Here is a 16,008-nt window from a genome sequence, read left to right as displayed (position 1 = left end):
CAAAGCGCTTTACAGTCACAGACACATCTACCCATTCGTTCCCACAAGCGCATACACATTCACACACCAGTACCACGCACTGGAAGCAACTGAGGGTTCAGTGTCCCGCTCAAGGACACTTAGGCATGTGGCGTATTCAGGGACTGAACCTCTAAACCTCTGAACCCGCTCTACCTACTGACCCACAGCCGCCACACCAGATCCCAAACTGATCAAGCATCTGTGGGATTATCCACAGAGGCCCCTCCCCTCAAAGGCCCCAACATTGTGTTACCAGACACCAAAGGACACCCTCAGAAGGCCCATGTCCATTCTCTGATGACTCACAACTGTTTTGAAGGCACAAGGGAGACCTATACAATATTAGGAAGGTGGTTATAATGTTATGCCTGATCAGTGTATATTAACAGTGCAGAAGCTATAATTCTGAATTAGCCCATGAGTAAGGTAAGGCATCAGTAGAAAGCTGAAGTGAAATCTATATGCATGGCCCAATGCCACAGACAATGGCCCTGATTTTAACCATGCAAACGCCCGTGTGGTCGTCTGTATCCCACTACATGCTGTCTGGTTCATGTCGGTGAGACAGCAGAATGTGCAGAGAGGGATGGCTAAAGTTGAACACAAATCAGAGGGCACGATGGTTAATAAATTCACTCTTGGCCCGGTCACGTCACTGATCTCGGCGCCTTGAGCAGCTGCGTCACAGTGACGCACGATGAGCTCAACAAACGGAGGAAGGGCCTCTACGGGAAATGACATGGTTGTCTGAGTGGAGCGGAACACCTCAGATCTGCAGCCAGATGCAGATGGTGTGTTTCTTTTTTTTTTTTTTTTCCCATGCAACATGTGCAGTAACGATGATAAGAGAATGGCAGAAGATTTCACGTCATATATGGGCACGGTATGCCGGAGCTTAAACGTGGCCGATCATAATGCCTTTTCAAGAATAAAACGTGGAATGCTTCTTTTACTATGAAGACAGTGGGAAAGAAAGCCAGTGGCATACAATGCGGGAGAGCTGTGAGGTCTGTGACACCTCCCACGAATGAGTGTGTGCACAGTATGGAGCCATTTACACTTGATTTAATAATGGTAAACACGGCCGACGGTTGTGCGTAAAGGCACCGCGCTCTGACACGGCGCCTCTAAAACCAGAGGGTGCAGCTCTATCAACGTGGGTGTATTCGGTTGGCAGGCTTTGACAGGCAGAGAGAGGAGCTCTTTACACAGTTTAAAGCAGCCGTAGACAACAGGTACCTCCAGGATCACTTAGTTTAAATTATAGACTAGTGCTCACCGCCAACACTCTCGCTTCAAAACACAATCAGAATAGTTTTTACGCCAACCAATGCTGCCGTCATGTGGGAGTCCATACCGGTAATCCCTTTTTGTGGTATTCACGACCTCGCAAGTGGAGTTTTGAGGAGTTTTCATTCTGCCTTCAGCTTGCATTATGCTGTTTTGATTCTTAATTTAAGTTTCCCGTTCGTACCTTCCTCACTCGCTCATCTCGCAGTATCCTCGTGGCTTCTAGATGCCAACAGTCGCCGATTTACAACTGCATTTACGACTTGGATGCCAAGCATTTAGTGTGCATGGCGTCCCATGTTGTAATCACAAGCTCACGGGTTCAATTTGAAGGCAGCAATAAAGAAATCTACTGACTTGGGGATTGACAGATTAAAATAGGTTAAGAACATTTTAAAGAATATTCTGTAAATGTATTCGTTTTTTCCTTGTTGATAAAATCACCAAACCAATACCCAGCGAATGAACACGCCTCTGAGGCGACTACTCTGAACCCAAAGTCTACGACGCCGGAAAAATATCAGCAGCTCGCGTTGTGTTACCCCATCTGAATGAACCTCCCACCTGTGTGTGTGTCTCTCCTCCCACCTGTTCTCCATTCTCCCTGTGCTCGGCTCCAAAAATACCACACAGATGCGTAAAGCAAATTTCAAGGTCTGGAAATTACACAGCGTCTTAAGTACCGCTTGTCTTAACACCGGTTGTTGCGCTGTCACAAAAAAAATGAGGGGCACGTAGTCTCACGGGGCTTCATAGACCCGAGATAGCAACAAGGTATAACTCCTCAAATACCCTCAGCACATAGGGGAAAAAAAAAAATATGGAAGAAACCTCAGGAGACTCTGTTCAAAGAGTCTGTTCCCCCACCTTGGACAGCTGTGTGCAACAACAGAAAAATATCTATTAAAAATGAAGACAGAGTTGTAACAGTGTTACGGAGGGAACGCGATGCACAGCTTGAGGATAGGAATTGACAATATGGTTGGGATCTGTGTAGCGGGGAGAGAGTGCTGTAGACCGATCGTTTTCCACCTAGACGAGGAAGGGAAGGGGGAAGGGAGGAGATATGTTCGACACACGAGACAGAAGAAAATAGAGAATGAAAAAAGCTCATCTAAGAAAAGTAGCATAGAGGAAAACACTGAAGAAAAGGGATAACTTAAGGCTCACTTAAGGTACTGCAGGACATAGACGCCTTAATCTACGCACATAGCCTACGCTGGTGTGAGCCATTTATACCTGTGCACACGTCAGTCTGGCTCGCTCTGTGAAAACGCCACCCAAACGCCAGAAGGGTTCATTTTTGTTCATTTTGCCTATAAACGTTTGTATCTCCGAACCTGCTCAGTTAACCTTTCCTCAATGTTCTATCTTTATTGATCCAAAACAATCGATTAGAAAATTATGAGATGAGACGAGATGAGATTGAGAAGCAGCCGGAAATACTAAAGTGGAAACACGTTACTACCAAGCGGACCAATCACAGCTCTTGCGCTCTGCATCGCCGCATCGAGTAGTTGCATTTCTGGGGAGGTGCATGTGGCGCCAAATTGTCGCAGAAGCTTAAACCGTCCATAAGAGTAAATCTAGTTTTTGGAAAAATGTGTTCAAAAGGAAACCAATGACTTATTTCAAAGTAAAAGATGAAGACTTGTAATCAAAATGAACTGGATATACCAAGCTATACTGTATATATATTCATATAACTGTCTCCTGGGAGGAAGTGACCGGTGAAAGTAATGCCTGGAGTTGAACGACAGTCTCAGTGACTGACTTGGATTCTCCTCTTGCATAAATAAGTTGTCTGCAAAACTCTCCAGGCTTCTCATAGTCCTGCCTCCTTGCACACGTCTCTAGTTCATCTACCTTTCCTCAACGTGAAGGCTCCTCGCCTACATTTACACCCATAAACACACTGAACTGAACTGAACTGAACTGGAGGTGCCTGAGCAGAAAAGGACATGCAAACATCTGCAGTACACAAGTCTGAAAGTTGAAGAGTGTCATCATGCAACAACATTTGGACTGCGGTGTGTTTCTTAGTTGTTTTATTTGAATATTGGATTCAGATCTGACAATATGGTATAAACCAATCAGCCACACCATTAAAACCACTGACAGGAGAAGCAAATAACCCCCTCCATCTTGTAACAATACAATGTTCAGCTGGGAAACTTTTATGACCTGGCATTCTTTGGAGTGGATGTTACTTAGACATGTAGCACCCACCTAGACCAGATCAGCCACCCCCACCCCATAGCAATGACACTCGCACGGAGATGACTGTTGTAAAAACACAAAAACTGAAAAACAGCTCAAGGTGGTGACCTGGCCTCCAAATTTACTAGATCCCACTATTTGTGGGATGATCCACAGAGGCCCCTCCCCTCAAAGGCACCCCCACTAACATCATTCTGTTGCCAGACACCACAGGACACCCTCAGAAGGCCCATGTCCATTCTCTGATGAGTCACAACTGTTTTGGAGGCACAAGGGAGACCTACACAATATTAGGAAGGTGGTCATAATGTTATGCCTGATCGGTGAATAATGTGGTTTATTGTACATAATTTATTTGAAACAGGTTGTGTTTTCCATATATACCTGTTCTTTGCACCGAGCTAACCAGGCTAATTGTACTGTTTATTATTTCGTAAAATATTAAAACGACGGGTTGAAAATCAAATTCATTCTCCTTTCTGGTGCCCAGCTATAGTTTTGATAAAGCCCATGCTACGCTGATGTAAGAAGTCCAATTAATATTACATTACTGGAATCCTAAGGAAAGAATCCAGTGAAGTGGCCTTAATAAAACATGTGACTGTTCCAGTGTTAGCTCTTCAAATTGCCCAAGGTCTCAGCTGGGCGGCCTCATCGGACAATGACTGACCAGGTAGTCTGGATGAAACACAACGACGTTAGCTTGATGGATGGCAAGAGAGATCGTTTTAAAAGGAAAACATTTTCCATTGGGTTTATCTGCCACGTGCAGCGGGATCGTGTCCTCACATGTTTCGTATACATCATGTTTTGAGCTTGCGTGTTTGGGACTGTGTGGATACGTGTGAAAGTATCTATGTCAGAGTGAATTATACACCCGAAGACGGGCCTTTGTGTAGCCGCGCTTCAACCTCATGGCTCGCTCAAAAAAAAACAAAAAAAAAAAAAATCCCCTCTCCGAAATCCCATTCCGGCGGGTGACAGATGCGCTCTGGTATCAAAGGTGAAAACTAATCTGGGCCCTGAAATTCCCTCCTCATTCACTGTCCCGACGCTCTGCCTTTGCCTTTACAAATGGCTGTAACGAGATGCAAACATGTAAATTGCCAGCGGTAGGAGATGGAGCGTCCACTTAGGTCTAAGTGGCACAGATAGCACGACTGTCAGATGGCAAAATGGAACTGGGCTGAGATCACCGTGAGCAATCTGTAATCAAAAATGGATGGAAATTGCATTGCGGTGGGGGGATACAGGGAACGGGAGAGAGACCAAGAGTGAGACATGCAGTACTTTCCTGGACTGAAGAGCTAATGGTGTACCTATCTGCTCTTCTCTCTCCATCCGTCTCTGTGGGTTTTGTCTATATAATGCTGTTATTCTTCACCTCCTTATCTTCTCTGTCACTGCTTTTTCGTCATTGTCCCTGCTACAAGCGTTTTCTTTTTTTTTTCTGGTAGATGCATCGCACAACATATTCTTCATGCATGCATTCTTTGCACAGCTGACTGCATTCATTCATGAGTGCCCCTTACCTCCCTTCTTTCTCGGCATCTCTGTCTCAGGGGGCCCGAAGCCACCTCATTTAGAGCACATGGCAGCAGCAGTCTAGCACTATCACTTTTCTGACCGCACCGAGCGCAGCGGCACATCGAGGTCATTAATTTTGAAAGCGTTTATTTTTTTCCGGGGAGACCGAGGCAAGTAAGACCCCTGCAGAGGTGCATTTCGGCTGTGGCAACAACCTGGTTTCTATGACAATGGAATCGGGCGTTACCAAGTGCCCAGCATTGCACGGTTGCTTTTATGTTGTCAGCTGGCGATAAAAAGGGATGTTAAAGGTCCGTGGTGGAGACAGAGAAACGGCAAAATGGTGGACGGTAACAGTGTGTGTGCTTGCAAGAGACCTCTGTAAATGCTGCAGCGCTGCACTGCTAAGAACCACACAGGCACACCTAAGCTTATTTACCGGCTGAGACCTGCGTCGCCGGAGAGCGGTGCAGTCTGTTAGAGAGGCTGTTTGCAGAGGCTGGGTTGGCGGTGTCACCTCTGCGCCGTCTTTAAGTGCTAACAGAGCAGAACCTGTGGAGCCCTGCCCTATTCTCGTACCATTGTTACAGGAGGAGAAATGGCATGTTTTGGTACAAACGTATTGACCTGCGACGGGCCGAGGTGCAGACCGGGCTGACGCATGCTCCCGCTCGGTGTGCCGAGCAGCACGGCGTCTCGGGGAGTCATGAACGTGAGCAGTGTGTGCGTGAGGGGCCGAGGCGGTTCTGACATGTGTGTGTGTGCCGCAGTTTGCCCTCTGTGTGTGCATTCATGTGCCGACGAGTGCGTACGCATGTGAGCCGACGTAGAGCGGCATCCGCTGAGCGTTCTGTAGTGTGTAGCAGTTGGGAGAGATGAGTCACCCCTCTCAGACAACACCTACCAACCACATCTCTCTCTCTCTCTCTCACACACACACACACACACACACACACACACACACACACACACACACACACACACGTACAAAGGCGATGAAAGACAGGCTGGGGAGCGGAGTTTGAGGCTTGCTCATACATTCACTTTAAAATGAAAAAGAAGGTTAGTCTCATTCCAGCCTCTTTGCTCTACATTTTAAAGCAATCTTCTCTCAGATTTATTTTTATTGATTCATGTTCGCCGAGCAGATAGAAGGGCTTTCTCGCGAGTGTGGAGGTGCAGGCTTGCGGCTGGAATCCAATGAAAAGCCTCAGCTTAGAACTAGGGTTGAGTTTCTTTGCCTGGTGCCAATTTGTATGCAGTTCTAGGCTCGTTATCTGGATTAACGAATATTTAAAACCTCTCTGCTCCCCTTACTTTTAGTTAATAGGCTTTTGCAAGCTTGTGACACATTCCATACTGCCAAACAGACACTTTCTGTGCCCTGATTCCACTCAACACAGTAAATATATACAATGTGTGTGGTAACGCACGCATCAAATAATATTAGTCGTGATCATACAACAACTGCCCTTTGCCGCAAAGTCTTTTTTGTTCATAGATTTGACAGATTTAAGGGGTAATACTTTGCTGTGGCTGTCACATACAACAGGTCGTTGGTTAATCGCAGGGTGGGTGGTTTAATCCCTGTCTCCTTCTGTCCACATATCAAAGTGCTGTTGAGTCAGACACTGCTCCTGGTAGTCAGGTCAGGTCAGAGCCTCGAATGGCGGCTTTCCTGCCATTGCTGTGCCACTGTAAATGAGAGGTCCACTATAAAATGGTTTGAGGTGAAAAGATCTGTTAAGTGTTCAACGCGATGCGTTCTGTCTCTTTCAGAAGGTTCTGTGTTATTCTGTGTTTTATTTTAGAATAATCCTTTGCAACTGTGAGCAGGTGCTTCGTTTTTCTAAAGGACAAAGAGTTCCGATGCTTAGGTTCTTGTCTGTTATACCATGAGGGAGAGCCCCGACTGTCCCAGCATCATGCATCGGCTTCTCCTCAAACATCCTCCAAGTGGTTTGGGCCTCACAAAGTCTGTCGCTGCCATGTCAGTCTGGGATTACATGAAGAAATGGAACATACTTGGATAGTCCGCAAATGAACTTTATATGCAGTATATGTACTGAATACTTACCTGCCAAGTATCAAGAACTGTAAGTGTACCAAGAACTGGTGCTATGTGTTCACACAGGCTTTTTTGTCTCTTTTCTGTATTTTATGTGCCATTAATTGATCAATCAATAATACTCGTGCCATTTTTTGATGTCCCTTAACTTTTTGTCAAGTAGTTTTACGTTGCTTTTCTTGCGTTCATGCAACAAATTTGCATTGACTTAATGTCTAGAAACCTAGATTAGAGCTTAGAGAGGTTGCAGCTAAGTATTTGACGTAATAGAGTTTAATCATGCAACAAAATTTGGACTGCGGTGTGTTTCTTAGTTTTAGTTGTTTTATTTGAATCTTGGATTCAGATCTGACCATATGGTATACACCGATCAGCCACAACATTAAAACCACTGACAGGAGAAGCAAATAACATTAACCATCTTGTGACAATTAAGTGTTCTGCTGGGAAATTTTTGGACCTGGCATTCATTGGTGTGGATGTTACTTAGACATGTAGCACCCACCTAGACCAGACCAGACACCCCCACCCCATAGCAATGACACTCCCCTGAAAGATGCAGGGGATGACTGCTGTAGAAACACAGAAACTAAAAAAACATGAAGAACAGCACAAGGTGTTGACCTGGCCTCCAAATTCACTAGATCCCAAACTGATCAAGTATTTGTGGGATGATCCACAGAGGCCCCTCCCCTCAAAGCCCCCCCCACTATCAGCATTCTGTAGCCAGACACCACAGGACACCCTCAGAAGGCCCATGTCCATTCTCTGATGAGAACTGTTTTGGAGGCACAAGGGAGACCTACACAATATTAGAAGGTGTCATGGCGGTATGCCTGATCAGTGTATAAGCCTTTGAGAGGACATTTAAAGGACCACTCTGTACAATTTAGTGGTATCTTGCTGCAAATTTCCAGACTGCAACCAACTGAATACCTTTCATGTCAAACTCCTCTTGTAAACATGCAGAAAACATGATGTGGATACTACTTCAGTGTAAAAATGTGAAAGGTCCTCTCTAGAACCACTGGTTCGGTTTGCCTGTTCAGGCCATCTCGCTGTGAATCGGTGGGAATGGTTTATTCTAAGCAGTTATGTCTGACTTTAGACTGAGTAGGACTCAAATGGTTTACGGTAGATTATTCACAGTGAGCAGACAAATGGTGAAAATGATAAAGTTTGTTCAGAGTCGGCTGAAGGTTAGGGCTGGCGGTGAGTGGGCAGGCAGGGGGCCTGAAAACCGTGCGAGGCGCGGTGTGAGCTGGCTGACCGATGACTGAACAGCTAGTCGAAAACAATCCGGTGAAGACTGATGGACGAACGGGGGTTTGTGTACTGCAGGGCTTTATGAATGGATGCGCCTCAGGTGTGCCAGCCACATGTGGAGCTGGAGCAGGAGCAGGCGCCACACATGGAGGGAGGGGAAGCATTGCAGGAGCCAAGGCAAACACTGGCCCTTTAAATCCCTCAATGCACTGGAGCTATTTAACCATCAGTCAGCCTGTGGTCAGATTGGGTCGTGTGCGCTAGCTAGCCAATGTGTGTCACTTCATGAGACTAAAAGGAGGCAAAATCTTCCCTGGATAAATAAAAGCTCCAATAGAAAAGCTATTAGAGTCATTCCACTGTCTCTGCCCTGTATTAAAAAGCAGTCTTCTCCCTGCTTTCACATTTGTTCGTATTGATTCATAGTGTTTGCTGCAGACTTGAGAATTCACATTTCTTTGTTCCGGTTGTCGAGGGGGGGTTTGCCTACAGTGAATTATGAGCTTGTACTCTTTTTGCAAGGTTGAGCGGTGCACAAGCTCATTTATTTGATAGTCACGGTTTCAATATCTCCACAGAACAGCGATTACAATAACTTCTGTATAGGAATTAGAATAGCCTAAAGCTAAATACAACACTTCTAATCTGAGGCTCTAGAGAAATTAATGCTAATGGAACAATACCCCCTTGATGTTTGAGGAGATAAATACTGCACGAGCGATATGTTCGCGCATCAAATGGCGGTGCTCATCTAGAGGGGCTGCTTCATCTTTCATTCCGAACAAGGTTCCTCATCAGCTCATAATGCTCGTTGATTTGATGGATGTGCGCTTGATTCCATGTTATTTGATTACTCGTTTCACAGTGGGCCTTGTTTGCCTCCGCCGTTGCGCGTTCGCCGGGCGAGGCGCTGATTACGAGCGTAATCTCAAAGCTACGAGCTGAGTGACAGCCACAAGGTAGCACCGAAACGCTGATGATCCGCATTAATGGCGCGTGACTGCCCCCCCCCCCCCCCCCCCCCCCAACAGGGTCCGGGAGGTTATTCCGTCCCTGTCCAGACCTGTCTCTCTCTGTTATCCACTATAGCCATGGGTTTGATTTGCACGCGCACTCCGGGTTCTGTTCCAGCGTTGGCGCGGCCACTCAAGGATGATAAAGTACAGTGCTGGATGGGAGCTGGGAGCCCGCGGGCTGTTCACCAGAGGATTTTAATTTTGTTTTGTTTTGTTTTTTCTCTCTCACTCGCTTCCCCTTCCCTCTCTCCCACATTGTGTGTTCATCCTTGCGTGCACCAGTGTGATTACGCAGATAACACGGAAAGACATTTGCGAGGACATGTATCATAGACTGGCCTCAATTTCACCAATAATAAAAAAAAAACAACATACATTAAATTTGCAGAATATGGGAATTATTTGCTTATACGTTCTACCAGTTGTGCACTCCATCATTATAACCTGTCAGCTTGTAAGTCCTCACAGATCAGCTTTGCACTTGTCCCATTTTATGTTGCAGGGCTTAATAACCTTGCACCCACCGCGAGATTATGGATCAAGTTTAATTGACTCTGGTAATCTGATTTTGGCACGGGGACGGTGGATCCTGGATTAAAGCTGTAACTCCAACACAAACAGGGGATCAGGGGCCGGTTTAGCTGCCGAGACTACAGGAAAGTGAGGGCGTGTTTAGACCAAACATGCCAGTGCTAATCCAGAGCGGGCTAAGCTCAGCTGCCCTGTATGCTAATATAGTTGTCAGGCTTTAATGAATTGCGCTGTCGGAGGGCAGGTCACTCTGCCCCGCAGCACAAACACGGTAATAAAGCGGCCGCAGTGCTGCGCCGTGATATGATAGCAATAATGGTAATAACTGGAGTGGAGGAAGCACATTTGAAGGTGGCTGCTGCTACCTCGAGCTGAAATTCTGCATTTCTGAGAGAGAAAAATACAAGAGTTGTTCAGAGCACAGTGCGAGCTACGACAATAGCCTGACAGTCATCATGACAACCAGGTTAACATGGGAATTGCAACTTTTGTGTTTATCTGCTGCACAGCTCAGAAAGATCTATACATAGCTTGAACACTCAGGCATAACATTATGACCACCTATCTAATATTGTGTAGGTCTCCCTTGTGCCTCCAAAACAGTTGTGACCCATCAGAGTATGGACATGGGCCTTTTGAGGGTGTCCTGTGGTGTCTGGCAGCAAAATGTTGTTAGTGGGGGACCTTTGAGGGGAGGGGCCTCTGTGGATCATCCCACAGATACTTAATCATTTTGGGATCTAGGGAATTTGGAGGCGGGCAGCATAGTGGTGTGATGGTTAGCATGGCTTCTCTCTGGGTACCCTGGCTTCCTCCACCGTCCAAAGACATGCTCGCTAGGTTCATTGGTGATTCTAAACTGGTCGTAGGTGTGAGTGTGAATGGTTGTCTGTCTCTCTATGTTAGCCCTGCGATAGACTGGAGACCTGTCCAGGGTCTACCCCGACTCTCACCGAATTAATGTGTTGGATGCAGGAGAAATTGCAAGCTTTAAGGACCAGGACAACTTTGACTAGGGTTGTACTATACGACCGGGTTGGGGGCATCTCTAAAACAGCAAGACTCCTGAGCTGCTCCGTGTCACCCGCGGTGAGGAGGGACAAACCATAAACCAGCGGCAGGGTGTTGGGGGATGCGTTGGAACCAGTCTGATGTGGAGCAACTCCAAGGATCTGTTGCTAATGTCTTGACTCCAGATGCTGCAGGGACCCTTCAAAGGTTTTATGGGTCCATGCCTCAGCGGGTGGGAGCTGGTTGTATTGCACTCTCAGAAGATGTTCAGTGTTATTCACTTCTCCTGTCAGTGGTTGTAATGTTGTGGCTGATTGGTCGATGTGGAGAGAAAAGGACAGAGGTGAAAATATGGTTCCCGAGTCAGTATTGGGTTTATATATAGTATGTTCTGTGTATATATATTGTGCATTCATCACACTCAGGTCCTCACTTCAGAATGTGCTTCTGCAGTTTGGCCCACATCACCCCAGGAGCACAAACACTGCTTCAAGGAGCCGTATGAACAATTTGTTCAGGGCGCCCTGTAGCCCGTCTCGCCATTTTTCTCCGGGCCGATTCATCCGTTGAAAGGGACAGCCTCCCTTCATCCTTCTTCCTTTGTTCCCCGCGATTTTTCTCCTTCCTCCCCCCCAGCTCTGCCTGCTGTAAGGTCTTTTTTAACCTTTATTTGTCTGGAGGAGGTTCTGCTGACCGTGCACGTTCAGCTCTGCCCTCCTTGGCTTTCATACTACGCTGCACGCCGCCCCATAAAATGGCAGTTCCTCCACCGTTAGCCACCGAGCAGCTGTTCGGCACCTCGCTCAAGGGTACCTCTATTGTAGTTGTTCAAGGAGGGTTGTTACTCATTCACTTTCAGCCGGTCTACTTCTCCGTGCCTGCCTTCTTCTTCTTCTTCTTCTCCTCAAGGCTTCAGGCTACCGCTGGCCTTCTTTATCTGGAGTTGCCCAGTTCACCAGCACTTTTGCTTGAAATATTACCTCTTTATTTTGTATTCCCACATCTCTCCACCGGCTCTTGAAGGTTTTTACATATTAAATTGATATCACAACTTTAATTAAGAAGCAACCGCAATATTTCCGCGAGAATAACCAAATCATTTTGTAGATATTTGAAACAGTGATTAATAGATTATCAAAATTTCTTCAGATAAATTCACTGCAGACCAATTAATGAATTATTATTCCAGCTCTATTTTCAAATTGATGCAACTTGCTGTAATGCTAGCAAAAATAACTATTTGCTCTATTTTTTAAAAACAATGCATTTGCTCATCACTGAAACTGAACATCTGCTGCAGCAGTGAATCTGGGCTTCGGTTGGCCCTTTGGTCCCGTCCCATGGTTCAGATTCCAGGACCTCGGCTGGTTGTGCACATTTAGTCATGCCTGTTTTAAGCTGCTCTGTCAACAGCTCAGCAGGGATGGCGATGTTAGGCTCTCATGGTTCACCTGGATCCCGGGAACGGTGCGTTCTACCTTTTTTTTTTTGCAGGGCTTTTAGGCTTTTAATCAGTGTCCAATTTGCATAGCACTAATTCTAAATGCGTTTCAAGTATCGTGTGCGTGAACTGTGAAATGTTAATAAACTGAGCACAGTCAGAAAGGCCAGCATGCACGCTAGAGTGGCGTGATTTTTGGCCGTGGTGTTAATGGGCGCTACTGTGTCACGATGATGCTTTCAAATTAAACTGAGGAATTAATAGAAATCCAGAAACCTTGGAAAGATGGTAGATGATGCATCAATTAAATCTGTCAATAATTAAATTGTATATATTCTTAAAATGCAACAGCTACAAGGTGTTTGTAATGTTTTGAAATTGAAAATCTAACTCCGTTGACAGTGATTGGTTCAGTTTCAGTCCACAATCCAGTCACTGCTCGTGTGCTAAATATGAATGATGCTGCTATTTGGTAAGAAGACGCATGACCCAGCACACCAGCTGTGGGCTGGTGAGCTTTATTTGTTGGGATGAGAAATGGTTTAACACTCTGGAGGGAAGAGACTGACATGCAGCCAATAAGCCCGGCAATGATGATGATGTGTCCTGCGAGAGTGTTTGACTTCCTCCCTCACAACTAAAGCATTTAACTGGAGCGGCCGTCGCTCGCCGTGCGGCGCTCAGAATCGCCTCAATATGGTCGAGCGGGTTTTTACCAATGCAGTGAGTGTTTTCCCAAAGAAACGTTTGCACGAGTTTGCGTTTTATGACCTAAACTCCTGTGCTATTTGCTCTTTAAGGACAAAACAGCATAATTTCAGCATTAATTCTGATGCTTCGGGCCATTTTCTTCCTCCCACCAGTATTGATTCACAGAGCTGTAATTAACATCAGATTTCATTGTCCTTCCATGACATCGCTCTGAGGAAATATTCAAACGTAATAATATCGGTTGGCACCTGTTATGCCAATAAGAGCCATAAGCAACAATGCAGAGGCTGCAGAGAAAGCATCCAGATGGTTCTGGTTGAAGAGGGGAGAGCAGTGGGGGCAGTAGTACGCCACTTGGACACGGGCCGGGGTCTGATGAGCATCGGTCGGGTCGCAACGGAGGAGGGTGCCTGTTGCAAGACCCCAAAACACCCCATGAGTCCAGGAAACGACACCGATGATGCATCAGAAGATGTTTCTGTAACCTGTAAAACTGCAATGGCCGACTCTGTGAAGCTGTTTACAACTCTCCTTAACTCTTTGTAAGAGTATCTTTCATCTGTCTGTGTGGTACCGTGTCCACAAATGATGGTACATTTCATCGCACAGGTCTAATTGCAGGACTTCTCTCAAGCTTCTCCTCCATCTCGGCCTTATGTTATTTCCGTCCCGGCTACAAGCTGCCAAATCACATATGTCTGTGTTTTTCAGGATCACAATGATGCTTTCTTCCATCATTTTCCAAGTTTTTCCAAGTTTTGTCTCACCCTCATCAGTCCGAAGAGTCACATAGCTGTTTTCTTATAATCCACCCGTGTGCTACATGCTTAGCACATGCTATAGCTTATCGCTAGTGAGCATGAAGCATTTAGCTGCTGAAAAGATTTCCATCCGTGACTGATTTACCATTAGCCTATAACTAGTCATTGCAGGTTTTACCACCTGCCTAGGACCTGTCTAGTGATTTGTTCTTGCCTGCTGTTCCTTTGTTCCTCCCCGTGTCTTTGCAGCTTTCCCTCTAGATGCTCAGGTTTATCCCACAGCCAGAGGGCATGCTAAACCCATCCCCGCTTAGTCACTGTTTCTACTTTCGGTCAGGCTGCCACAATAACACACACACATCTTTTAAAATAGTGGCTCCGGCAGATTCACCAGCATGAAATTCTTTTCATGTCATTTTCGAAAGTAGCGGTCCATCATTTCAGACAAACGCTGGCATCACTTCTCGCTGGGAACGGTCCATTTTTTTTCTTGACTGAGATGACAACCCGCAGACTTTTATCAGCGGCAGCCAGCTAGCTGGCAATAACTCCATGAGTTGTTTCAAGGCGCCTTTTCCAGCTGACATTTCTAATGTCTCCAGCTGACTGTTTTGAATAGAGAACTCTGGAAATTAGCAGAAGTTAATTATTCATGCATGCTAGCATTTACTTGAGAGCAGATGAAGACACTGTTTACTCCATTGCTTACTTTATTATTGGTATTACTATTTATTATATTTCTTTTCATGTGCAGAAACCAAAGTTTAACAAGTACGTGTCTGGTTAAAGGAGCCATTGCTGTCCAACTGGTGCATGTCAAGTTCTGGATTAAGTTAATATTTGGTTGCTGAATGTGATGGATGCAGGAGAAATTGCAGCCTTTAAGGACCAGGACAGGAGGGGGCATCTCTAAAACAAGACTCCTGAGCTGCTCCATGTTACCCGTGGTGAGCAGGGCCAAACCATAAACCACCGACAGGGTGTTGGGGGATGTGTTGGAACCAGTCTGATGTGGAGCAACTCCAAGGATCTGTTGCTAATGTCTTGATTCCAGATGCTGCAGGGACCCTTCAGAGGTTTTATAGGTCCATGCCTCAGCGGGTGGGAGCTGGTTGTAAGGAGCAAACAGTACATAATGTTTGGATGAATGAATGGGCGTTCATTATTGGTATTGATGGTGGATGGTTATTTCGGTTTATATCATGGATGGGTGGCAAAAGAAATTCAATGCATCACAATTGATACCACATACACCCATCAGGCATAACATTATGACCTTTACCACCACGTAGGGGCCTTTGGGTTATGTGGGTTAAGGGGAGGGGCCTCTGTGGATCATCCCACAGATACTTGATCATTTTGGGATCTGGGGAATTTGGAGGCTGTGGGCTGCATCCTGCTGGGGATGGCTGCTGCCATCAAGGAGTGTTATTGCTATGGGGTGGGGGTGCCTGGTCTGGTCTAGGTGGGTGGTACATGTCTAAGTAACATCCACACCAATGAATGCCAGGTCCTGTCAGTGGTCATAATGTTATGCCTCATTGGTGTATGATGTATCAGCCCATTTTCCTCCTGAAAGACACAGGAAAGGCTCCATTAGACTGATTAGGGTTATGAGCATCTATCCGGAGCATCTACATCTCTCCAGTCTTGTGTCGCCCGATATTTAATTTCAGCTCGGGCCGCAACTTTACAACCGCACTTGTAAATGCTCAGTTGCAGATCACGACCCCTCGCAGCCCCCGACAGGCCTATCAGCCCTCCAGATAGACGCGGCGAGAGAGAATATCCCCACTCGGCTACTCGCCGAGACAATGATGGAGTCAGACAGCGTGTATGTGGATCAGTCTCGCAGACACAAACTCACACTGAGCTGGCGGGGTTATGGAGATGAGGTGCGCTTTATTTAGCCGCGTCGCCGTGATGGAGCCCGAGTCGTGACGTCACCGCCCGGTGCCCGTGGCATGGAGCGAGGGTGGTCGAGTGCACGGGGAGAGAGTTTCACAACGGCCTGTTTTATCTCCTCAGACGGCAGACCTAAACAGATACGAAGATACGTGGGGGTATTAAAAAGTGGGATGTGCTCGGAGAGTTTTAAGCTGTAGCAGTCACGCACAAAAGCTGAATTCATGTGCAAGAAATTAC

General features: G+C 46.2%; 1 protein-coding gene across 1 annotated transcript in view; it reads left to right on the top strand.

Annotated features, from left to right (window-relative positions):
- adgra1b (adhesion G protein-coupled receptor A1b) overlaps positions 1-16,008 on the top strand; it is a 182,217-nt gene that overhangs the window by 131,469 nt on the left and 34,740 nt on the right. The gene's annotated exons all lie outside the window — the stretch shown is intronic.

Source organism: Chelon labrosus (genome assembly GCF_963514085.1).
Source record: "Chelon labrosus genome assembly, chromosome: 15".
Lineage (NCBI taxonomy): Eukaryota > Metazoa > Chordata > Actinopteri > Mugiliformes > Mugilidae > Chelon > Chelon labrosus.
This window is presented reverse-complemented; position numbering and strand designations above follow the sequence as displayed.